Genomic DNA, 27704 nt, shown 5'->3' on the forward strand with positions numbered 1-27704 from the left:
GTACCCTCTAATTAACACCTGACACAAGGGATGGACCGTTTAGGTGGTTTATCATTGCGAAATCAACAGTCAACAGACCATGAAATGTTGTTTTAAGACTGTGAGCGAATAGAGAGCAACCCGTTTGGGTTTGTGGTCAGAGACGGTGTTATGCAGTTGGTGTATTCACGAAATATCATGAACTTAATAATAGATAATTGGTTATATTGTCCACACACAGGCGGACTGGGGCAAAAAGAACCCAAATGAATCCCTTCTTAAAAACTTCATAGTGTAACTAATTAATTTGGTCATATACAATAAAAGGTGACTAAATGTTTAATTTTAGATAACGTTAAATAATTTCTAGAGAAACCACTACACAAGTTCATATCACAGATGATTCCAGAGACAAATAGTTTATGAGATTCTAGTTTATGAAAAGCATTAAATTCCAAACAAGCCAATCTGTTCTCTAATGCTCGGGAATTATTACCACTTACATACCATAGTTTGAGATGTCGACTCAGGAAGCCGACCTTTCGATTCTTATAAGGCTCAGGACATTGACAAGGGGTACGCTTTAAAGTTTGGGTGTTATTTTAGCACATGGCTAATCTCATGTGACGTGTTATTACAAGCTGGTGGTTGATGGAAGTGAACACATCGCACACTGAAGCCGACCGTGTAAAAACATGATCAAAACAATCATATGGTAAACACATTTAACAAGGCACTGATCCAGAGCAATTTCCGCGCACTGGTTGTTGCTTTTGTTATTGCTTTTCTCCCCTGAGTACCCGGATGATATCCCAGTACTTTCGATTGGTTCGTGACCTTTGCTGCGCAACCCGCATGCGCAATTGATCGTATAGGTGTAGATTGATCAACAAAAATAAAATCTTTTTTACTCGATAATATTTCCATCATTTTGAAAATGAAATGAAAACACTTTGAAGTTTAATCATCTGCCAGTGGTAAAAAATGTCAGGACTGAAAAAAAACGAAGTCAATGTATGTCTATATATTTTGTCTTATAATCCTAATTATTATATTGCCATATTTGGCATGCATTTTGAAACTTAATAAAAAAGCATACGATTATACTTATAGCGTATTTATAACATGACTGTAATATCTAGACATTTTATAGAATGCCAACAAGAATCATATTTCACACACACCCTAGGTATGACCTAGTGTATGTTGTCTGTCTCATTACGGCGAAAACAAATGATTCTGTTGAATGCTACCACAAATGAATAAAAACAAAATGCAAATATTAGAAATAAAACCGACTAAAGTCTGCAACAATGTCAGGTTATTACCTTGTTCGAGGAATGTATCCATCAATATCCACATAGGTTAAGTCCCGATTTTGACAGCCTCAAATTTGGATATAGGAGCCAATAGAGCTTTGGTCTGGATGTGTATGCTGTTTGTCCCCTCTTCTGACAACAGTCCCATCTGCTATTGTAGTGACTGAGGCTGTTTTCAGGCACTGATATCTCCATATAATGGTACCATTCCTGCTGGCAGTTCGTCTCGTATTAGTTTGTATTAGTGTTGAAGAATTTTACTTGTTCTGTACTTCTCTCAGGTGATTGCATTAACATAACTACCCTTAATTGGTGCAGCTAGTTATCCCAGGTTTGAGAGCGAAACTTCGCGAATCAGTGACCAAGACGCTGTCAAAAATGGGACACTACCTCCACATAAAGGAACAATATGCCATTGATCTGCAGCTGACAAAGAATCCCGTTCCATGCCAAGTGTCTTTTAACAGTCTAATACCCGAAAAGGGATACATCGATTCAGTTTTCACATTGGTGTATAATCTCATTGGTCAACTAATTGCATGATGTCCGCCATTCTTTAAAAGGTAATCTAATTAGCCAATAATGAGCATTAAATCCACTTGTGTTTTCTTGGCTTGGTCATCTCCTCCCCACACTCCCCACCCACCCGTACCATTGTCTTGCTAATTAACATGGTCTGGTGATCCTCTTACGCCTTAAATAAACAACTTGCCCGACTGGCAAAGAGGAACACCCCATCAACTTACTGGCGGTTAATACATTGAAGGAAAGATGTTGTTTTACACAGGTACAGGGTACAGGACAGGGTGTAATCAGTATAGATTATTAAATGTACATACATAAACATTACCTTTTGACAAATCCACTGTGCAAGAAAAAAAGTAATTAATCAATCAGCGTGTTATCGGTTAATCCTTTGATCAATGTTTGTTTTGTATCTCAGCTGATAATTCGTCTTGCTGCAGTTCCATGAGCATATTACATAACATGTAATACATTTGTCACATCAGACCATCAATTCATAATGCTGAGTACATGTATTTACTCCAGACACAAGAAATGCGAAATGGGAACCTTTGGCGGGTAACCTGAGTGGTATTACCATCATACCTGTTATAAATGCATTAATTGACCATCAAGTGAATGATGACAAATAACATGTGTAGGTTTATACCACCAAACACTCAGCTGGTTACAGCAAAGGGATAGTAATCGCTGAATTGCATGCAATGTTAATTGCCTGAAAAAGTTATGGGCCGACACTGTTTGGAGGATACGAACGGAATTTCATTGTTGCATAAGAAATACATATAAGCATTGGATGTGTACTGAAGTTAAAATTGTATATACCTAAGTACATTTTCATTTGTCATAAATATAATATGTAATAGACATCATATGTTTACATGGCATGATTAAATATCGAGGTAAAAAAACACAGAAATAAGATCAAATTGAAAAATTGGATCAGTCACTATGCCATCTATGCATTAAAAAATCCGAAAAGCATATACACTGCTGGTATACTTTATTGCAATCAGACAGGAACTACTGGGGGTATTCTCAAATACATGTAACAGCATCTGATGAGCATCCACCCTTCCTAATGTCCCGCTGTTTGGGTTGAAGAAATTTTGTCAAGGTGGCCAGAAGCCCAGTCCCTGTGTCCGTCACGGTCGAGGGAGCAGATACCGACAAGCTTGCAGTTTGGTTTGGTAATTAGACTGTTGGCGAGAAACATTAATCGCTCTGGATCAGTTCCCCTCTAATTACATTGGGATATATACATGTAATGAGAAGAAGCATGAAAGTGTACATTCGATTTCGAAATGGCTAATGCTCAACTTGAACATAAGTTTATTCCTACACCTCGTTGGTGCAATATGCCGAAGGCCAAAGACAACCCACGACGAAGAAATACCGATACCTTGAACGACATCTTCAAGAACTGAGACACCAGTTTCAAAATAAAATGGAATGTTAACTGTTAGACAGTTTGCTGATTCAGCGTCTCTTCTTTCACATCTTTAATATATTTATAATGTACTTATAAATGTGTATGTATATTTATAATTATGTAATATTTTGAAACATTTCATAATATGATGTAATATAACTATTTATAAAAAATCCTGTAATATGTAGCATGTTGTAACATGATTAAATAAAATCTGTCCATATAGTCTCCCGTTACCACTCGTGGCTTACGCCTTCTATGTTTTTTATGTGTTTTATATTTCAATGTTTATATGCTGAGACTGAAATGAAACACTATCTTTATACATATATTTGGCTCGTTTTCTCATTAGGTGTGCTCTCATTCGCATAATCCGGAATATCCTCTTCTATCAACACGTAGGCCTATCATTGTCTCTATAATCCAATGTTAATTTGCTAACGGACGGGACATCAACATTTCTCTTAACTCATCTGTTTGGACCAAAGGTCGATAGAGGGAGTTTCCATGTATATTCTCACGCCGTTATCAAGATAACAGTTACCAGGTGAACAGAAGTATATATGCATAGTGACTAGCAGCAAATTAACACCAGGTGATTCAGCAAGTAGCACATCGTTGGGGGCATGAGGAGAGTAAGATCAACAAGTCTAAATCCACTCCTTTGTCCAAGTGATGGAATCAATCAACATTCAATCAGCTTGTCTATCCTGAACGTTGTACATCGACATGCCGCTCTATGCAATAAACAGGGAGTTGTTATCACATAAGTGGTATGTTTCGTTGTGTATCCCCATACTGTTTACTGCAGTATAAGTGAAATCTGCTTCACTTTGCGAATGACCAATCTTTTGAAGTTGATTTAAGTTCTACTTAAGTAAACTGCTACCTAACAGATTAATCTCAGATTAAAACATCTCATTCCAAGTCGTGTTTTCTATTTCAGGTACTAAGAAATACTGAATTTTTACATATTAGATATAAATCTATCGGTACCAGTTTGACGTGTCTGGTCATGAGTCAACTAACATAGTGATTATATATTTTTGACCATTACACGTGTCATTCACACGTCACGTATGCCATTCTAATGTTCTCTGATCCATTTCATCATACAGCATTTATGTCATTCAATGTTTTGAAGCTCATATGAAAACATGAAAAATGTTACTGTTCAGTTCCTTTTGAAGAGTGAAATTATTTTTGTTCTTGGAGTGTTCCATCCAATATAGTCATTATGGTTACAATCGGCCTGATTTTTAATTAATACCTATCAAGTTATAGATGTTATACACGCGTGCATGCACACACACACACACACACACAAAACATCCGTAATTTGTGAATTCTGTTCGGACGATAAAGAAATATCTAATTTGATAAGAATCACTCTATAAATTATCAAAAATGTGGAACAAACTTCCGTATACTACCATTTCAGAAACATTGCGATATTGACCATGGAATAATGTTAACAATATGCAACCAACCCAATGTAATACAATACAATTTTCACCGCCTGTGCATACCACACTGTTGACGAATCTCTCAGGTGTGTTAGAGCGATAATCACATCGCGACATGATTAACAAACCTACAGCTCAGCAGATTTTAATAACTTACCTTTTTAATAAGAAAAACAAGATTTATGGATGTCTACTTCTTTATTGTGAATAACACGAAGTTTCGGAGCATATGCTTGCTCCTTCATCAGGTGAAAATCAGGTCACAGTAATGCATTCCACTTCTTAATGCCCATCAAAGATTTAACTTACTTCCAGAGACTTCTTTAAGAGGCATAAGGCCAAGGCAGTAGGCCTTGTTAATTAGTGACTCTTAACTGCCTTGACTCACTCATCAATCAACAAGGGATTAGGTCCTGGGGCGTGCAAGAACAATAATTTACCATCACCCACCAGTTATCTCCCCTTGTGGACATTTCCAAAATTGTACATTTTGGAAATCTCATATTTCAAAATTGGAAACATTGTTCTTGAATATGTCATGCTTTTTGCATATTTCATGCAATTCGAACAGCAACTGTTTGACTGCGTTATTCCTTTTAACACATCCTTGCACTTTGCTATTGCTAGAAGACTCTGAAAATTTACTTAGGTAAATAGGTAAATACAGTTTTAGCACACAGCAAATGCTTATATATATTTCTTTTGCAACAATGAAGTTCTGTCCGTATTCTCAAAATAGTGTCGGCCCATAGGTTTTCACATGCAATTAAAATTGCATGCAGTACAGCAATTAATACTCCTTGTTGTAACCCGTGTTAGGTGGTATAAACCTACACATGTCATTTGTCATCATTCACTTGATGGTCAGTTAATGAATTTATAACAGGTATAATTAGTGGTAACACCACTTAGATAACCGACAAAGGTTCCCATTTTGCATTTCTTGTGTCTGGAGTAAATACTCAACAGTATAAACATCGATCAAAGGATTAACCCATACTTTTATCTTACACAGCGGATTTGTCAAAGGTAGTGTTTATGTATGTACATTTACTAATCAATACTAAATACACTCTGTCGTGTCTGTGTCTGCGTAAAACAACTTCCTTCTTTCAAAGGATTAACCGCCAAGACATTGATTCTCATTATTGGCTAACTAAATTACTTTTTGTAAAGAATGGCGGAGATTATGCAATTAGTTCCCAGGTATGCTATCTTGGGTGACCAATGCGACTATATACCAATGTGAAATACCTGAAACGATATATCACTTTTCGTGAACATGTATTAGACTGTTAAAAGACACATCATTTGGAACAGCTGCGGGTGAATGGCATACGGCTCGTTTTTGTGGATATTGATGGATACATTCCTCGAACAAAGTAATAGCCTGACATCATTATAACTACCTGTTTTAGTTTTAATAATTGCATTTTGTTTTATTCATTTGTCGCAGCATTCCACAGAATCCATGATTTCGTCGTGAAGTAATGAGACAGACAACATACACTAGGGCGTGTGTGCGAATTATGATTTACAATGTCTAGATATTCAAGTTATAAGTAAAGGCAGATCGCCTGATAATAAACTAATTAGGATTATAAGACCAAATAGAAAGACGCACGTTGACTAGTATCTACATACTGGTGAGTGGACATTAACCATGGGAATGTAGCAAGATATTTATTGCGCAGTATGTCACTTCGACCCCCACCTCGCTTCCGAGGAAGAAATCGTTATGTTATAAGTTGTGTCATGCCAAATCCTGTTGGCCATGATTCCAATACATATTTAACTACGAGTAGAAAGTAGTTTTGCTTTTCTAACTTGATGAAAACAAACCATAATCTCATTAATTCTTTAACAGACTTTAGCCCGTCATGTTACGATTATTAAAAATGGCAGCGCACTGTCGCGAACATCCGCGAGTCTGAGAATAAATGCTATTTAGGTTTGTTTTCACCGAGTTACAAAATCAAAACTACTTTCTACTGGTAGTACAATATGTATTTGATTGATAATCAATAGGATTTGCGTGACATATCTTATATCATAACAATTTCTCTCGAGGAAGCGAGGTGGGTATCAATATAACACTACTTACAATATTATTGTCACTTCCACCACGACCTCGCTTCCGAGAAAGAAATCTTTATGCTTCAAGTTGTGTCATGGAAAATATGTTTGGTCATCAATCATATATATATTGTACTACAAGTAGTAAGTAGTTTGATTCTTTAACTTCCGCGAAGCAATCTGGACAAATTTAAGATATCGTTCCAAGCTTCCACAACGCTTGTTTCGCACTCACAAACATAACTCATTTACTAAATGATTTAGCACGAACTGCGGGGTCCGGTGGAAATTAGTGCATGGTGACACCATCACTCGACCCCCCAGGACGGCAACGCAACGATTGACAGCAACGCAACGATTCGTTTTGCTTTGAGTAAGTTTCGTTGTTCAGACCATCCTTTAATGTTGGAATAAGGGCGAAAAGTAAATATAAAACAACATGAGTGATTCTACCCTCTGTGTATTGTACTTACCATTGAATCAGAGTACCAATTCTTTATTGAATGTTCATTTTACTGTGATCTGAGAAACAGCCTTCTCCCACAATACTACATAAATAATCCATGTGAAACATTGACAAAAGAGCGAAGTTTTTGAATATAGAGTATAAGATTAAATTAGACATTGTACACGTTAGCATACAGCTTAATATTATATATGGCGCTGGATTGTATTTTCATCTTTATAATTGTAAAACGGGTCGGTGGCCCTTGTACGAAATTAACTCTCACTGACTAGATATAAACATGATGATACATATTTAAACTCAACGTGACAAATTCACTTTTCACCCACAACATTGAACACTTAAAATGTGTTCACTGCAATTTCGACTAGTCAAGTCGATAATCCTTTCGTTAACCCCTTAAACAATCATTACTAAAACAACACCAAACATCAAAGACTACCGCCAGTCGCCTTAACGACCCCATGAAACACTCATGCCGCCCCATGCCACTATTGCAATTAGCCCATGCAGAACAATAATTTACCATCACCCACCAGTTATCTCCCCTTGCGGATATTTCCAAGATTGGAAATTTTTGGAAACATCATCTTTCCAAAATTGGAAAGTCTTGGAAACATCATCTTTCCAAAATTGGAAATGTCTTGGAAACATCATCTTTGGGCTTGATACATATATGGATGTACTCTAATGGAAAGCACTCAACTAACGAAATCCAGCCATTTGAAATAACACCGCCCACCGAAATTGTTGAGGGATTGATCGTACAATATATTTCATCATTGCAAACACTGTCTTGTTCATATGAGGCATTAATAATGACTGCGTTCGCAAACATGCTTTTTTCGTTGTCTGTTGATGTTTGATATCAGTGGTTTAAGGTACATTCAGTTATTGCGACACTATTCAGTGTTTAACCGACACAAACTATTACGTCCACGCATACAGATTTAGAAACTACGCAAATAGATATATTTTGTGATGTCTAGGCAGTTTTACCAATAAACTACTGCATTACAATTAGATCATTTTAATTTATGTTTTTTTAATTGGGCATTTTGGAATTTATACTTGGGCTAAGACAATGATGGATCTCTTCAAATGCTTGATTGGAGAGATGGGTATTTCCATAGCGTGTCAAACCACGCTTGTTTAGCAACGAATCAAACTCCTTTTGATCTAACTATAAATTCCCTATCTGTAAGGATTCTTGTGTGTTCAGCGGTGACGTAGGGTACGTTCCGGTACATCGGCACCATTCTGCAAGATTCTGAAACGCATACAACATTTTTGGACATCTGTAATGTTTTGGAACCCCCAAAAGAATTTGGGACATCTACACAGTTTGATCTTTAGTAGCCCATGCTTCTTGTAAGAGGCAACTAACGGGATCGGGTTGTCAGGCTCGCCGCCACCATATACCTGGAATATTGCTGAGTTCGGCGTGAAACTAAAGTCACTCACTCTGTACTCAGTTTTGCGACATCTGCCACATTCTGTGACATCCAGAACATCCTAGGACATCTACATCTGTACAGTGCAGATTCTAATATTCAGGAGTCAGAGTCTGGCACCGATGCCAGCCCACGTTGTTAGTGACCCAACAGACTGAGACACTGGGCCATAACGTATCCCTATGCAGATGCACTAACATACCTACTGCCAGTGTATTGCGATATACTGTAAAGTATCTTTGTTGACGTTTGTGAATTATACAACACCATAACAAGGCCCATCTCCATAGGAAGGTGGAAGAACATTCACTCTCTATTGTCGGCCGAAACAGGTTGGAATTGGTCTTCAGTAACCAATGCTTGTACGAGGTTACTAACGGGATCAGGTGGTCAGGCTCGCTGACTGGGTTGACACATGTCATGGTATCCCAACTGCGTAGATTAATGCTCGCTGAATGCGTTGGTCACTGGATTGCCAGGTGCATTTATTTACAGACCGCCGCCATATAGCTGGATGCCTGAGTCAGGCGTTAAACAAACAAACTAACAAACAGTTGAGCTTTACAGTCAGAATAGCTATAGAAATGATAGGAATAGATTAAGGAAGACATCATATGTTAGTGAAAAGGGTAACTTCTTATCCGGTAGCATCTGCATTTCACACAAATTGTATAAAAACTCATCTACCTTTTGACTAACGCCACACAGCAAAACCACTGCAATAAAACTTTGTCCTGTTAAAATAACGTCTTCACCGTACAATCAAATTGTTATACAAGACAAATCTTATGGATAAAAACTTCTTTTTTTATTTTTTCGTCAACGTTTATGGGCTAGTTCTTGTCCCTTCTTCATTTCACCTGAAGAAGGGGCATGAACTAGCCCAGAAACGTTTCGGAAAAATAAACCAAGAAGTTGTTATCCATAAGATTTGTCCTGTATGACTACACCAACTTCTAAATGCCTTTGAAGAATTTAATCAAATTGTAGCTGGCCATACGGTTCGGTGCCAAACGAACGATTTTGTAGAAAAAAGGAAACTAGCATTACTTCTTGCAAAGTGCAGAGTTCGGTCTATCAGCATCCTACGCTGGTCGTAAGAAGCGAGGTGATGAAACGAGTGCTCAGCGTAGTGATCAACGTAAATTGCTGTATCGTCCTTAATTTAATTAACAATCAAGAAAAAGCTTTTGTTAGAACTCACACACAAAAATATTTAAATAATGATACCAGGCTGCAATCATGTTTTCCAATGTCAGTATCAGTTTGGGTTGATCTCTATCCCTTATCAATACACACACACGCCCGCACGCACACACAAACGCACACACACGCATATATATATATCAGTAACAGAAGCAAACTATTGGTGAACGGTATATTGGTGGATTATTGAAAATCAGTGAGGACACCAAGTCTCCCGTAAATGGGTGTCTAACGCCCTATGAGTTGATATTGCACTCACAGTTTTGGCAGAAACAACATATATCTATTGGATGATGTCGCCCTGCAGTATTCCTGTCATTCGATGTGTCCTGCACACAAACCACACAATCAAGTGGCAATAACGTTTACTTAACATGAAATGTAACAAGCTCATAAAATACATTTAAAAACGTTTTTATAGACATTGACAAATCTCTTTTAGCAGTGTATATCTTCATTTTACATCATTACGTCAGTCGAAACTATAAGCGCTGCGTCGACATCCACTGTCAACTGTATTGTTAACTATCAATGATTTGATTTGCCAATTCATTGCCCCAAATACATTGACATTTGTAATTAATCTATAGCCACATTAATAGTTATATATGGTGAGGTAATTTAGATCAGAAAAATAATCACAGACCACTGTCATAACTCATATACTGACCACTGTCATAACTCATATACAGACCACTGTCATAACTCATATACAGACCACTGTCATAACTCATATACAGACCACTGTCATAACTCATATACAGACCACTGTCATAACTCATATACAGACCACTGTCATAACTCATATACAGACCACTGTCATAACTCATATACAGACCACTGTCATAACTCATATACAGACCACTGTCATAACTCATATACAGACCACTGTCATAACTCATATACAGACCACTGTCATAACTCATATACAGACCAATGTCATAACCCATATACAGACCACTGTCATAACTCATATAATTAATGCGGCATTAAACATCTTACCCAGGACACTGATACGAAAGCAACCCATTGACATTTTAAAAAGAAATAATTTCTATTTTCACAAAATATATTTTTGTATGTGCATAGTCCTATATATACAGTTAAGAAAATGTGTCATACGGTAGTACTGATTAGGTTAAGGCCTATTAATGGCACACGGATACAACTTTGGTGTTAACTATGATCTCCTGCTTTTGGTAACTCAATACGTGAACGGTATTTGATTAGCGTTGATGGAAGTTCAGCCTTTTAACTTTATAGGCTGTATTTGATACACCATGTATATGTGAAGAACTGGCTTAACGGGAATAGATGGATCTCAATGCTTATGGTAGTGTATGAGGAAATGGCAATAAAAAGGAATAAATGGTGTTATGGGTCATCGTGATTCATCGTAGACCAGCTCTGCAATTGTATTACATGGTTTCAGTAACAGTAGTATACACAATGGGGCTACGTGACCAGGTCCCCACCCCCCTCCCCTCTGGGCTCAATATAATTTATTTTTAAAAGTTGAGCTCTTGGGAAGTCCCTAATCCCGTAGCCCCATTGTGTATACTACTACTGAGTATACTACATTGTGTATACTACTGACCGAAATTTGATGAACATCGGTCGAATAGTTTCTGAAATATTTGACTTTTAAGTGAGCATGGGGTCGGTTGTGAAAAAGGCTCAGTGTACGGGTGGCTGGCTGGCTGGCTACATTAAGCAGGAAAATAGGCATGCAAGACTGATAAAAAATCATGACGAGAAACTATCATCACACTGTGGGTCATGTGTAAGGTACTGTGTCGTGAGGTACGATCATCAACTCCTCTCTGAAGAATGCTCTCGGCGGTCTGTCTTTCAAGTAGTACAAGTTCGGTTCGCCATCTTTGATGTCGACAAGGTCTGTGTTGTACGTTTTCATGGACCATATCGGATCGGTGGCGCGTTTTCTGCTGACTCCCTCGTATTCTCCCGACTGGTACAAGTACCTAACGCTGACCCGGTCCGGTAATGTTTTCTCTGTTTTATCGTGACGTGCTGCTGCCGACGACGATTCGACAGATTTCATTTTGATGGCTTCGACGGGTCTCTTGCCCACGAGTCTGGTTACTTCGTTGTTGATGACATCCACCACTCGCGGTAAGCATACGATCCATTCTGTGGTTCTGCTTCCGTGTTTCTGCGAGTATTGGTTTGAGAACAGACGTTTGGCTATGGTGAGCTCCTGCCACACCTCGTCTCATTTCGACTTTGTGCTTGGCCACCAGCTGTGACACGGCTCCCATGAACTCGCGTCCGGGATCGATTTGCAATACGGCAGGCCATGTCAAGTGACTGCATTTGTATATGCGTTCTAAGGCTTTTGCGACTTCGTTCGAATCTTTGGTCATCAACGGTTCGGCTTCTTTGTAGCGACTGGCGACGTCGACGACCGTCAGGCGGTACTTGTAGGTTTGGCGACGTCTTCCGAGACTCGAGCGGCTTTGGCGAGTTTCGGGATGGCGTCCGCACCTTTCCAGTACCCGTGTGGGCTGTAATAAATTTTCTCCATGATGTATGTACGCACGTGTGCGTAAGCATTCAATTATTAGATACGCGTTTGTGCCCTTATGTGTAAGTGGTGACTCCGTTGATGGCGATCCATCGTTTCGTGTCCATGGGAGACAGCGAGGTCTTGTTGATTCTCAGTCCGTATATCTGTGTTCGTCGCTTCCCAGCATGTTCATTTGGTGTTTGAACGTTTTATTCTTGAATAGGGCTTCCTTGAATCTGGCGTGTTTGATGTGTTTTTTCACCACGTGTTTTTTCACGGCTTTCGGATTTCATTGTCGTCGGCTTTCTTGATGGAATACATCTTGGGTCTCAAGCCGACGTACTCGGCGATCGCCGTGCCAGCACATTCGTCCTTCATCTTGCCGAGCACTTTTTTGTTGACTTGGCTGTGCATAGGGTGATCTTTAGGGTAGTCGCTGGTGTCGTACAGGTGCATGTGTTTCTTCATGTCCTCGTACACGTCCTCGGTGTGAATTTCCATCTGCAGGTAATCTGTGTCCATGTACAGCACTTCGCACCTGTCGCCGTACTGCTTTTTCAGCTCGTTGTAGTAGAAATCGTACATCAAGTGTTTGGATAAGTCGAGGATGCTCATCCCCACGTAAACGGGAATTTGATGTGGCTTTTGTTCATGTGCAGCGCTGCCAAGTTGTTGTCGAATATCTTGCTTCGGTTGAATGCTGGGCTGACTATGAGTTTCCTGAGTATTTCTTCCTCACTGTCTCTGACTAATTTCATGTTAACGCGTTTTCTCAAATTCTCCATCGTTTTGCCGAACACCGAGTTGTTCATGAGCTTGTACAAGGTTTTTTCAAAGTCGCTCGTAGCTTGTTTTCGCAGATTCGTGTTCAACCGAATGTAAGTTTCCATCCATGGACTTTGATCGGACTGGAGCGACCTGTGTATTTTCGTGAGTACAGCTGCAGATTGCGATAGTGAACGATGTATTTTGTCTTGTTCATCAAGTTCGGCACAAGTTTTTCGACGTTAGCCAACTTGTTGTCTCCAAGCAAGTTTTGTTGATATTCGGACGTCCAGTCCGGGTTCACCATCAATCGTTTGGGAGCTGACGGATAGCTGTTGTGTGATTCATGTAGTTCTGCAGGACAGTCCAAGTCCACTTCGAGCATGTAGCCTTTGTTCGAATCCGGCGCGATGCTATTCACGTTAATCATATCGGGCGACCATTTTCGTTAAGCGAGCATAACCTACGGTTAGTCTGGCGACCACGGTGGCATGATATACATCGTTGACATATGTTTTTTCCTTCAGACGACATCGTGTGTGTGTATATATAAACATATAGATTTTATTTTTTAACGTAACAAGTGGATTTATTTCTAATTGTGTTGGTGGTGGTGGTTGCTTGATATTATTATATAGCAGCATAACGATGACGACGACCACGCTTAATCCCGTTGATGCCACGGCAGAAACAATCCACGGAGTATTATTATTTTTGTGGTGCTTGGCTAAACCATCTTTTCTACCGGCGGTGACTTTTTTAGGATTCTTGGTGGTGGTGACTTGTCGTATCGGTGTCGTCGTTGCTTCCTCCTCTGTTGGTGTTGCCGTTTTCTCCTCCTGGTGCGCATCCGTGTTGTATATTATTATCATTATTATTTCTTTCTTCTTTAAATTGATAATGCTTTGCCGTGATGATCGCAGCTCTCACCGGAGCTAAAAAATATGCAGTAACTGTGGTACAGCACGCAGGTGACGGTGTTCAAAGCGTGGTCGATGAACGGATCTTTCTCGAGATCTTCCCACAGGTAAAGTCGACGTTCCAGCGTAATGGGAAGGAAGTATGATGCTACGCCGGCGTTATGACAGACCATATGGTTTTCGTCATTTCAGTGCCGAGTCTGGCTTCGTATCTCGTGCACATCTTGTCGATTTCTTCGGCTAGCATTTTGTGAATTTTATCAGGAGTGTGGTCGCCCCCACCACCCAATTATTGTTTGGCTTTGCCGCTTACCGCAAGCGCCACCAGTCTTTCTCGCTTGTCGTTTTTTATTATTATTATCATTGTCATCCAACATTTGTTTGAGCAGTTCATCACACTCCATCTTGTAATGTAGCCAACGATTTTTAAGTCTAATAAAATAAAATGCGATGCACGTGAAACACACCGAGATGAAAGTCAAGTTGCACACAATGATAGTTTCGAACATCGGTTTTTTGCTTGAGTTATGCTAGAATTTTGCTTGAATTTTGCTAGATTTTGCTTAAAAGCTAGCAGACTTATACACCACGGTTGGTCGGTTTTCAACAAGAGTTTGGCGTGTTTCGTTTTGGCGAGCTGTTTCTTCACTCGTTCTCGTTCGTGTGTGGTCGGGATCACATCGTTTTCTCGCAAGCAGCCCTCGAACGAATCCCTGTCCTTGCAGTTAAACAGGGCGACCTATCACGACCCAGGTTGTTCACGATCGTGCGTTTGTCGTTCGCGGACTCCAACGTGATGTGAAAAGCCAGTCAAGTCGTGCTGGGGACGATGACGTCATTTGCGCCTAGGTTGGGGAATCAAACCAGCAGCGTTTGGTTTCGATCTATCTAGCTCGGATTGTTGGTGATGGTCACTGACTGACGCCCGGCTCTGACATCGAGCGGATCTCTCAATCTTCCGAAAGGATCTAGCTTCCGTCCGTATTGCGACATTGTTTATATTGAAACTATGTATAGTATAAGTTTAATATAAAAATGGCGGACGATATTCCCATGGACGATTTCGACGTGCACCAGCTGAACGACGACGATGATGCAGCAGCAGCCATGGACACCTCGTTCATGGGGGACACCGTGTGCAGCGAGCTTTTAAAGCAAGCTGTAGACGAGTATTGCGATGCTTTAAAGCACGATAAAAATTACGTCGAATGCTTTGGGTTTCGACTATCCAAAGTTCAAAATCCACAACGAAGGGATGCTGCGATTGAAAGCTTATCCGGAGGTCAATCTCATGAACAAACACACGCGAAAACTGCTCACCCTGTCAACTCTAGCCAGTCGCCGTGGCGGTAGTCAACTGATCCGCGACTAACTAAACCTGACAGATTACGGCGCGCACGACCAAAACAACTTCTGCCGAAGGTCGTCCAAGATCTGAAAAACGTAAGGACCGAACTCGGTGGTGCCGGCGCTGCCGATCCGAGAGAAATGCCCCAGTGCGCCAAAGAAGCATCAGACGAAATCGAACAAATATTGGTCACGTACTCGAACGAACCCTTGCCCGGTTTTGAATTTCCTCTTAGGGAACTTTGGGGTCTAGACAAAGCCTTGAAAAACGTGTGCGGAGAACTCGTGAACAACATGGGTAAATTGAATGAAATCGACGAGCACATCACTCGCGAGAAAAGAAAACTCAGCAAGGTGAACGACAATGAAGCAATGAAAAATATCATCGAAAAAAGATTGCGCGACCTGGAAGACGAGAGACGAGCCAGATTGGAAGCCGCTTCCTTCAACCAGGAAGTCCTTAGATCACAAAGAAGTCGCCTGTGCGAAACCATCGACCGAGTCTTGAAGGAGGACACCACGTTGTCCGATAGGATCCGAATTCTGTTCCGGGAACAAGGAATCACCATCGCCAGCGTTCTCATGGCTTTGGGCTTCATCATATCGACCCTGGTCGTGTCGCTGATGGGCGGTGGTGGTGTGCCACCACCAATCCCATCATCATCAGGCAACGATGCCAGAGACTGGATAAAAAAACATTTGAAATCTCCCGGCAAAGCCCTGGCTAAACTGGCCGACAAAGCTGCAGAAGCGCTGCCTGGCATCTTGGGCAGCATCGTTTCCAGGTTGTTAGAATTCTTGTCGAAAACCATCACGTGGCTCGGTCAAATCCTGTGGGCTTTCGTCTTCATCGTGGCGGGTGTGGTGTACGTCGCTGCTAAGGAAATTTTAACCAAATGAGGCACAGTCCAAATGCGATCCGATGACCACCATCGCCGTTTTGCGATCAAAGTGCTGCTGATTGTTTGCCTGCACATGCTGGGGCAGCTGCTGCTGGCGTGGTTTTGCTACTTCTACTTCCGGTGTCGGTGCCATGATGCCCATTTCGTACTGTGGCATGACTCGACTCGCGTTTATTGACGTCATTTTGATCAGCGGTCACGCTGACGATTTCGTTGTTGTAGCCCACCACTCTGTTCACCCTCAGTCGCATGTCGCTCGGAGCCATGTACAGTCTCGCGCCGAACACGTAGTCGACTTTTGACCGGGCGTATTCCAGCACGTTTTCATAGCGCGTTCGATGGCACTCGGTAGATCGACCGGTCTAGCAATGGCATCCTTGACGTTAGCCACGAACTGTTTCTTCACGTCATAAGCCATCCCTTCACGACCCACGATGCCCCAGCACGTCCCACACGTACGTTCGAATCGAATCGTTCAATCTGATGACACCGACATGAGTAAACCCTTTCAAAGTGCCCAGTATGAACATTTTCCAATCGTCCGCGGGTTCCTGTTCAAACTTCAAAACGAGATAATCCTTGCTGTCATTGAAAGCCATGTAATTGTCGTTCCACTCGTTCGTCTTGATGTAATGATACGACTTGTAACACCAATCTTTCACTAGCTGTTTGCTGGCTTCCACGAGAGACATGTTGTGAATAATGGGAATGCCCAAACTGTGGTTTGGACCTGGCAAGCGCCAGTTGACGATCTTCGGATATAGTTCGAATTCACTGCAAACGCGTTCGTACGCACGTCGATCGTATGGATTGTTTACGGCATTCCATGCCTTGTCCTGCGGAATCGGGGTGCTGATTTCTTTCAGGATACGTCTGATCTGGTAGTACACGTGAAACGAGAATACAGACCCACTTAGCTCATCAGGACGAGTGTCACACCACACCCGGTGGTCGCGCACCACACGGCGAAATTGAATTGATTCTGCCAGAACTACATCGGGTTGTGGAACCAAGCATGTACTGTTTTCACATTTGTGACCGAAAACCCGTCATTTTTAAACACGTCGATGAAGCGAACTATGAAATGTAAACCATCCTTTGCTTCGACCACAATACTCGGTTGCGTGAGATAGGTAGCACTTATATTATCACTTTTAGAATAAAACACTCCCGGTTTGTACATATTTGAATTGTATATATTTTAGTATACATATCTACTTATCAATATGTACGTGATGCTTCCGGGAATCACGAGCAGTGAGTCCGTTCAACTGCTGCATGCGATCGATAACATCACCGTCTGGTCAGCACAAAGTCAGCGATGGACTAACATCAATGGCAAAAACAACAGGCTGTTCGTCAATATTGCCCGCAACCAAATAACGGTAGGCTACTACAACATGTGCTCGCTCAAAGTAGAAATCTTCAAACCCGTGGGAGCCAAACTCAAAATGAACGACTCGAACAGTACAGTCATGTTAGCCTGGAAACCACCGTGACAGGCACAAAATTACCCGATCTCGTTCCATATCGCAAACTGTGCATTCATCTCGATTAGCTGAGCACGACCAACAACATTCAAGGCGAACGACCTTCCACACTGTTAAGAGCCGTGCCGGTGAAAACGGAAAAGTACAACAACGGCAGAACTGAATCGTTTTCACTGCGGCATTACAAGAAATTAATCCGAGGCAACATCACGGAATTGAAAATATCGATTTTAGACGTTAAACATGATCCCATAAGTATAGGATATATCAGCGTGACACTGCACATACGGCAATGACGGAGTCTCATGGTCCAGGAACACGCGTTAGAAAATGCGCCAACATAGCGATTTCCGACCTCGGGGACACGCCCGGATTCGACGAACCCGGAGTCGACGGCAAACTGTACGCCTTGCAACTGAAAAAACAGCATTTACAAACGCGTCGAACTGCTGCCCTCTACTGCCAGTGGTGGCAATGACCTAGGCGATTTCGGCGATACCGAAGGAGTGGTCAACAACGCACGATACGACCTGATCCGCAACGACGAGGATGAATGGACGATAACCCCAGCGTTCCGCGGCAGGCTGTTCCACCTGGACAACGTTGAGACAACGGCCGTCTCCAGAAACACGCAGTACACTCTCATCTTCAACGAGGACAACAAATGTGTACTAGTGCCATCCCAAATCAACTGGAATCTCAACATTACGCTCGACTCTCCCCACGTTTTCACGGACAACAAAGATCACTACCTGACGAAAGTAGTGAACAACGTAGTGCTTCTCGTGGCTTACGTCCCTACGCAAAAACGCAGCGTGATCGTCAGCAGGTTGAGGCAAAGAGTAGCCCACATGCTGTCGAGCAAACCCGGGACGCAAAACGTTGGATTGCAGATGGTGTTGAAATTCGACAGGGTGGTAGACGTCCTGGAAAATCTGCCAGCAAAATCCACACTGTACTTCCAAGTCTACCTCCGACAACCGCCGTTGGCGCATGACGTCGTCGAAATCGTGAAAGAGAGTAACCGTGATCGTGGAAGACACGATATCGCTCACCAAAATTTTCCTACTCAACAACATACATCTCTTCGGTTTAAAGTGCAAGTCTGGGGAATTTTCCAATAACCAATTGAAAACCATTTTGTAATTTTGTATAGAAACAACCGATGAACAACCATCATCCCAACATAATGCTAGCCGATCTCGGGGACACGCGGTAATTAGATCTGCCCGGCGAGGAAAAGACCTGGTTCGTCCTGCACTTAAAAGATAATGTATACAAGCGGGTGTCACTAGCAGACTTCAAACAGCCAGACTGGTTGATCAGCATGACCCTCACCTCACCCCACATATCTTTTAAAAACAATGTTTACTTCTCCAAAATTACGAACAATGGGATCCTTTTCACGTCTTTCACTCTAGAGTTTGATGTACAAGTTTTACGAATACCAGGTCACACGGGCAACATGTTAGCTTCAAACGACTTAGCTTCATATTTACGGTTTGACATACCCGATTACCAACGGGATTTTTTCGATTCAAATTTGACTATCAAATCACACACCACGCTCGTAGTAGATGTCTATCTCGCTGACGCTCGTGGGAGGTCAGAACGAACACTTTTGACTGGGTTGATAATACACCATCGTGGCCGCACCTGTGGTGCTAGGCATCAAAATAACAGCCGGAGTGGTAGGGTTGATGGGATTAACCCTTAAGTTCATATCTCGCAGACTGCAACGTAAAGCATTGAAACACGACGAAATTAGAATTCTAGCCGAAGTGAAGTTAAAGACGATAGACCATCACATTTCGTTCACCGACTCTAAAATCTCCAAGGAAGAGTTTCGTTTGGTGCTATCAGAAATCGCAAGATATAACAGAATGAAACAAGAGAATCGGACCAAGTCTCGTAAAAACGCCGTCATCAGCGAAGACGAGAATTTTTTTTTCATAGAACAAGGGAAGCAACAGGCCCGACAAGCCTTCCTTACGAAAACCAAACAAATTATTATCAGAGAAGATTCATGATAAATTGCATCGCGGACATCAACATCACAGCCGAGTAGAAAGATAGAAAGGTTTAAAAAAAAGTAGCAAAACATCCCTGGTAGCCACAGTTCCCCTAGGGTGAAGTAGAAAGATGAAGGTTGCGCAACTTCTCCCCAGGGGACTTATGTGTCGCCTATCCTTTCTCTCACCACGAGAGTGCCCCGATTAAGCTGAGCGCACCTGATGTGATCCTGATTCCTTGTTACCACCAACGAAAGACACTAAAGTTGCAAGGGACCCACTGAACGGGATACGAACAGACAATGCAAAGCTGCGCAACTACGCACCTACACCGATTGCGCTACCAGGGACTTGATCGTTACATTTAGGTTTAACAGGTCTATCCTGAGATTGCATCATCCTCCTAAGCTTGGCTCCGTCTATAGGAACGCAAAGGATATCTTGAACCCGTTTTATAAGCTGAGCGCACCAGACTTCTAGAAACAGTTTATCACAAATTCTACTTCCGCTTCACAGTTTGGTGGCTTTTTACCTCCAATAAAATACAAACATGATACTCCCAGGGAGTTGTAAACACGCTGAACACGACAAACAGGTCAATGGACGCTGAATTCTTTTTTAGAAACCACAATCTATTATTGAATTGCATGTCTAAGCTGAGCTCCGTCTATAATAACACAAATCAGTCACTTCACTTCCGCCTTCTCGCTTCCTGGTCCCGTAGCCCCATTGTGTATACTACTGTAACACTGGGTCAATAAAAGAGAAGCCCATCCCCACACTTTCCTTTCTCCCTCAACGATCATCCTCACTTCTTTTTCTTCAAAGCATTTATAGATTCATGTATGTTCTCAGGTCCCATTGAAGATTCCTGAAAGTATTAAGGAGATGAAGAGCCATTGTTTCCCGGAATGGGTAAGTATCTCACATTTTAGCTAGAGCAACAAAGGAGATCATATTTCTCGTATATTGCTGTGATACTCGATTCTGAAGTTATTGAAAGGCATTGAGAATCATTCATCAGGTGAAGGAGCAAGAACAAGCTCTGAAACGTCGTAATAAAGAATAAAAGATCTTCTTATCCATGAAACGTGTCATGTATTCATCCCCGATTCTGATACATATGTAACGTAAAAGCAGTTGCCCGTTTAGACCAACCGTTCTGAAACATGTCGCGAGTGATACATGTGGTGGATGCTAGCAACAGCTGGACTCGCATGTTTCTGTCATCGTCATTGTGATGAATGACCTGCAATAAACCTCACTTTAAACCTTGACTCTAACATCTTCTGTACTGGATACATAACCCGAGTCTGTTTGCTCTATGGGTAGTTGATTCAACATATTGGATTGATTTTGCTCTCATATTCACTTCAAAGTCGATATTTGATTTCTCTGTAATTGTCAATAATGAGCTCCCAGATACCATTTGGACGTTGGCCCAACGTTGGCAATGTTGGCAAAACCATTGCCAACGTTGGGCCAACGTCTGGATGTTATCCGGGCTGTAGTTGTTTCAGTTTTTATCGTAAAACTGCATTTTCGGAATGGCCAGTGACTTTCTTGCGTGTATTTCACACTCGGCTGTGACAAATACATGACTACATACAGCTTAAAATACAATTTCAAATGGTCATTGTCATCGATACAAGTTGTGTAGCTGAAATTAAATGATATATACTGAGTGTGAAAACTGTTGTCGTAAGAAGGCGCTTGTTGAAATGTAAACAAAGAAACAAATCAGATTTCGGACACTGTGTAGTAATTTCTCCAATGTTAAGACGTCCATTCGTCTATTCATTGCATTTACTGGTTCAATAAAATAGAATATGCAGAATACGTTTAGAATATGCATAGTAAGCACGATTTAGGAAATTGAAAATAGATACATTTCTATGATTTGGTGAATTGAAACGGAATTGAAACGTTTCCGTCCTGAGTGACGCGATGAATGACCCAAAACGACAACTGTATTTATCGGCATTCCTGACAACTTATATTCAAATAACGGTACGCAGACAGTTAGGATGTTTTTGATTATTTTCACCACATATTTATGTACAAGCGGTCCCAAAAGGACCCTCGCAAAATCCTGCGTATCGATGTCAGCGAACGCCTCATTTCCTAAAATATCGGTCATCGGTAGCGATGCCATACGTCAACATTGTTGTACAGTCCTAGATGTGAAGGTCGGATGAATTAGAGTCAACACAATCACCCTGTCTTGCTGCTATAGTTTCAGTATTATATTGTATATTTTGGGTAAATTGTAGATATTTCTTCGAGAAACTAATTTCATTACTTAGCCTTGTTCAATATCATATTTATACATGGATATAACCTCTGCGGGTTTTTTATTCTTTGAACATCCTTGTTTGTTTGAACGATATTTCAATTCAATTCAATTCAGTTTATTGTATTCGTGGCCTTAGGCCCATATACAAATAAACATAAACATAATGTAATAAATAAATACGTTTGTAATGGAAATTTAACATATTTGGCATTTATGTTTTACATTTTGTGTTTCATCTTTTCAATATCTTATAGAAATGGCGTGTTTACAAAATTTACATAAGTTCCACACAGTTTCGTTATGAAAATCAGACATAAGTATGCAAAACATTACAAAATTACAATTCTCAATGGATTTCTGCGGAATATATTGTCTAATTTCATTATAGAATGTACATTCTAAAACAACATGGAATTCATCTTCTTTTACATTTAATTTGCAAAATTTACAAATCCTATCTTCTTTGGGTATATTATTTCTACGTCCGATATCTACCTGTAATTGGGCGCCTCCAGTTCTTAGTAAAGCTAAGTATCAACTGGAAATTGACACATTTAGCGTGTTAACCTTTACACAAGTGCTAGAAAAGTAGGCATAGCGGCAACATGTTCCTACATCTACGTATGATGTGCAATATTCAGTATTGTATATTTCATATATGTAGGTTCATGAACAGAGACCTTAAAGGTAAAACTGACTATATTAATTTAAGAAAATGAGTGGTGTTTAAAACATGTATATGCACACATTCTGTAAGGAATTATCTTGGTCACGTGAAACGTAGGCATAACGGAAACAATGATGCATAGGCATAACGTTTTACGAAACATTTACGTAAGTTCCTTTACACAAGTGTTAGAAGATGAAACGTAGGCATAAAGTTCCTATGATAAATAACCACATAAAAATGAACACAGAAAAGTCATATTTTGAAATATATGTTCGTGTATTTTTTAAATATTTTTGTTTGACGTCGACGAAAATCAGTATAGACTGTTGGATATGATGACGTCATGTTTGCTGCTTGTAACATCACAACTGATGATGATAACTATATTTTTGCCACCTATATATTTTGCAACTGAAAACAACCATAGAAAACATATTTTAAAAAGGTATGAACTAGATACATGCTTTAAAGTCAATATTAACTTTCAACTGTTTCAGCTTATAAACAAACATAATAGAACAAACATTCTAAGACAGGGTATATTGTATTTTTAAACAGATCAGTCATTTTAATCGATCAATAAAAGCAACGACAGCATGTTCATAGCATCATGTACAAAACCTAAAAAATGTGCAAAATAGTATACAGTTTTGACTATCCTACAAAAGAGTTCCCATTTCCCTCAAGGAGTCAAGAGAGCTGTGAAAATTGGAATGGTTTACTGAAATCCAATTATTATTCCTCCTACATTATGAATTGTGTTTGAACCTGTAGCAGAACCCATTGAGAATAAAGCTGAAGTTGATCAGTTAACAATAATTATATTCACTGAGCAGCATGTCGACATCTCGCCTTCAAGAAATAATATGGTAATAAATATTCCCCACAGTTTTGTTTGTGTGTGCATCTTACTTTTTATTTACCTGGCACCTTTAGTTGGTTTCACGAACATTTTGGGCTCAATCATCCTGGAAATGGCTACTTCCTTTCAACTAAGGTGATATATAGCTATTTTCTGGAATGACATTGTTCAAATATAAATCCCTTTCATATTGATGTTTTACTAGCTCAAACATTCACTCACATATTCCTGTTTGTTGTTGATGATCTTAGCTGACAACACGCACAGTTGACTTCCATGAAAATACATACTAGAAATACAAAGGACTATTTCTGGGCCGTATTATACTACTGTATGACGAAGGGACACTCCACTGTTGTATGCTTGAGTTTAATCAACCAGAGTAACAACACAAGTATTCCTTAAGATCAATGAAGCTGGTTCTGAAAAACTGTTCACTATAGAGGCTGACATAAATATGTCTTTATGGGCATTTAAATATCGGATTCAATTATGTCAAGAAAATCTATCCCCGAGTGCTTTGTCACCAGCAACCATGACAGCTTCACCAGTCTACCGCACCACACAAAGGTCATTTCAGTAGGTTCAAGTCCTACATCTCAGACAGGAAACAATCAGTGGTTATCCAAGGTCAAATGTCGCTGTCTAGTGACTTGTGTTTGGGGTACCACAAGGCTCAGTTCTGGGCCCTTTACTTTTTACTGCCTACACAACACCCCCCTTGGTGTTATTGTCAGGTCCTTCAACCTCAGTATGCATCTTTATGCGGATGACACACAGGTTTACGTGTCCTTCAAGCCACTCGATTCTGTCTCAACTTCTTTCACATTCACAGCAGTCCAGGAATGTGTTGACTGTATCAAATTTTGGATGTCAACGCACTGGTTGAAATTAAATGACGACAAAACCGAGCTCATCGTTTTCAGACCCCAGCGGCTCCGGGCAAAATTTTATCTTCCCACTTTCTCTATTTGGCACTGTGAAATCACACCAAGTTCTCAAGGCCGGAATCTTGGTGTAGTATTTGACTCATCTCTCTGCATGGAACCACATGTCAACAGTGTTTCTCGCAGCGCTTATTTCCACATTCGGAATATCGGCCTGATCCGCAGGCACCTTGACGAGAAAACAACTAGTGCTCTGGTGCAGGCGTATGTAACATCACGCATTGATTACTGCAACTCGTTGCTCAGAGGTCTTCAAAATCATGTGCTACACAAACTACAGAGAGTCAAGAATTCAGCGGCAAGATTGATCAGCAGAACAAAGAAAATTGACCACATGACCCTTGTCATGAAAAAATCTCCATTGGCTCCCAATAAAATTCAGAATCCAATACAAAGTATTGCTTCTTGTTTTTAAATGCATCCATGGACTGGCTCCAGGGTATCTTTCACAACTTGTAAAACCCTATGTGCCAACCGGATCTCTTCGCTCCAGTGACCAATCTCTTCTGCAAATTCAATGTTCAAGAACAAAGTCTTTTGGTGACCGATCATTCTCTTCAAATGGTGCAAAACTCTGGAAGAAATTACCACAAGAACTTCGATCACTGACTGAACTTGCATCTTTCAAAAGCCAGTTAAAGACTCATCTTTTTACCAAAGCTTACCTTTAGCTCCAGCGTGGACTCAGAGCGCCTTTGGGCGATTACATCGGATTCTGGCGCTATAGAAGTGTTTGTTTGTATGTATGTATGTATGTATGTGTGTGTGTGTGTGTGTGTGTGTGTGTGTGTGTGTATGTGTGTGTGTGTTTTAATACCTATCCATTAAACACCCTTCAAAATTGTTGTTCACCAAATGAGTCTATATTCAGTCACGAACACCCCTAGTTAGAGTAAATCTTTATCACTCTCAAAGACAGCCCAAAGAAACTATTCGAGCCGACCATACATACAAATTAATCCATTTTTGATTCAATAAAGTGTGAATTGATCAACACGATGGTTATTACTAGAGATTGGTACAAGGTATTGTTATGAAGACGGGATTCAAAATGTATTTATACAATAGGCAAGATGTGTTGATCGATTTAATTCAACCTGAATATTTTCTATTTTCTCCCAGACTGTTATTCACACGGAGAAGGGGCAATGAGTAGATTGGTTTGTTTGTTGTTTCACGCCGCTCTCAGCAATATTCCAGCTACATGGCGGCGGTCTGTAAATAATCGAGTTTGGACCAGACAATCCAGTGATGAGCATTATGAGCATCGATCTACGCAAATGGAGTACGATGACATGACCACCCGATCCTGTTAGTGGCCTCTCACGACAAGCATGGGTTACTGAGGACCAATTCTTACCTAGATCTTCACGGGTGGCTTGTTTACGTATAATATCACAGTTGTCCGATCTGGTTTTCAGACAGAACGTTTCATACAGGCAATGAAAAAGAATTGATTTCAGAAATGTTTCATGTCGAGAGTAAGGTATTCAATAAGTGCAATTTATGTCTTGATGCCTTTACCGTTTCTTACACTATCAGGATATAGTATACCTTGTTTGACCATCAAGCTGATGCGATAGTCTACGGCGTTTGGGATACACATGGTGCCAGCACTAATGCCCTGTGATTATTAATATTGTTTTGTCGCTTACATATTAAGGACACGCACACATCTGAACCAATGATGTGGTCACTGCGCATAAAATAACTACAATCTGCACGATATTTCGGTTGAAAGTTATCATGAATAGCAACCGAGCGAAAACAAACATCTATAAATCATGTCTCATTTCTTTCAGCTGTTGCAAATCTAAGAAAAAAAATTCATGGAACTGTGAATTTCTCCTCATTTTCTTATCACGTTTATTTCAAGAACTTCATCTAAACAACACAGTGACGCTTATAAATCTTTGTTAATCTACAAACGTTTGATTTATCGATAGTTTCAGGTCTGCTATTACCGCCCTTTTCCTTAAAGAAACAGACGTTTCACGCAATCCTGCAATAGAGTGTGGATTAATTGATTCAGCATCACTCCTGTGCATTATGGTTTTCCTTTCTTATTTCAGTGAAATGAAACAACACCATGTCACACGAACTCATGATCACGGAAAAGCTCAATTTTGATGACGATTAAGGGCAAAAATAATTTACGGTGCTTTGCAGTAACCATATAATTCTCAAGTGAGGGAAATGTTGCTTAAAAACATGATATATACGGCTTGTTACGACCTCTGGTCCTACGACTCTACTTTTGATAGAGGTTCCTTATGAATATGGACAGATTGTATTATTATTATGTTTACAGATTAAGATAAAATGCTGCAGAGAGCGGTCCATCATTGGTTCAGGTACCGCTGTCCTCCAATGACTTTCCGGTGCAGACCTTTGTATTACCTAGAGTGTAGAGTGTAAAAAGAGCTGCGCTCTCGGTGGTGAACCCGGGTACTCTCCCGATCAGTACCAAGAGATCAGGAGTTATTAAACCAACAGCACCGAAAACAATGTGGATCCTGACAATGGTATCCTTAAGATGCAAGTGAGACATTTCAAAGGCAAGGTCCGCATATTTAGCATGCTTCCTTCAGACTCTTCCTGAATTGCATCAAGCTGCATCATGTCTTTTTGGAAAGGCTGTTTGTGCGAAGAAAGAATATCCACTGACAAGGTGTTGGACAGTCTAGTGAATTCATAGGACAGTCGACATTTTATGTTGACATTTTCTTTAAGAATCACATTTTAAGTGGGAAGTGACTGGTCCTGAGCAGCAAAACGAAAGTCTTCTGTTTCACTTTTATGCAAGAGTGGTTTCTCAGAAAGTCGCTCCTTACTGACAGACTCTGGGCAGACTTGATTAATGGTTAGCAGTACATCACCATCAACAAAATCATCTTCAAATCTGAGATTATGTCCAATAGCATTGGCGCGCTAAAAATTGATGTGGAATTCCTTGCTTTCATCAGTGGATCATCAGATAGAAGAAGCGACAAAACCCTTTCCACATCCATAAGAAATCCCTTCTAAAAGCATGATCATGATG

At 40.5% G+C, this 27704-nt stretch overlaps 1 protein-coding gene across 1 annotated transcript in view; it reads left to right on the top strand.

Moving 5' to 3' along the window:
- Window positions 1–27704, top strand: part of LOC124262464 (melatonin receptor type 1A-like) — a 97629-nt gene that overhangs the window by 34367 nt on the left and 35558 nt on the right. Inside the window, exon 3 of the mRNA XM_046696971.1 lies at window positions 20742–20801. The gene's annotated coding sequence lies outside the window, so the exon portion shown is untranslated. The remainder of the gene's footprint in view (window positions 1–20741; window positions 20802–27704) is intronic.

The sequence above is a fragment of the Haliotis rubra genome, unplaced genomic scaffold, assembly GCF_003918875.1.
Source record: "Haliotis rubra isolate DU_JTF1 unplaced genomic scaffold, ASM391887v1 Scf84, whole genome shotgun sequence".
NCBI classification, from domain to species: Eukaryota; Metazoa; Mollusca; class Gastropoda; order Lepetellida; family Haliotidae; genus Haliotis; species Haliotis rubra.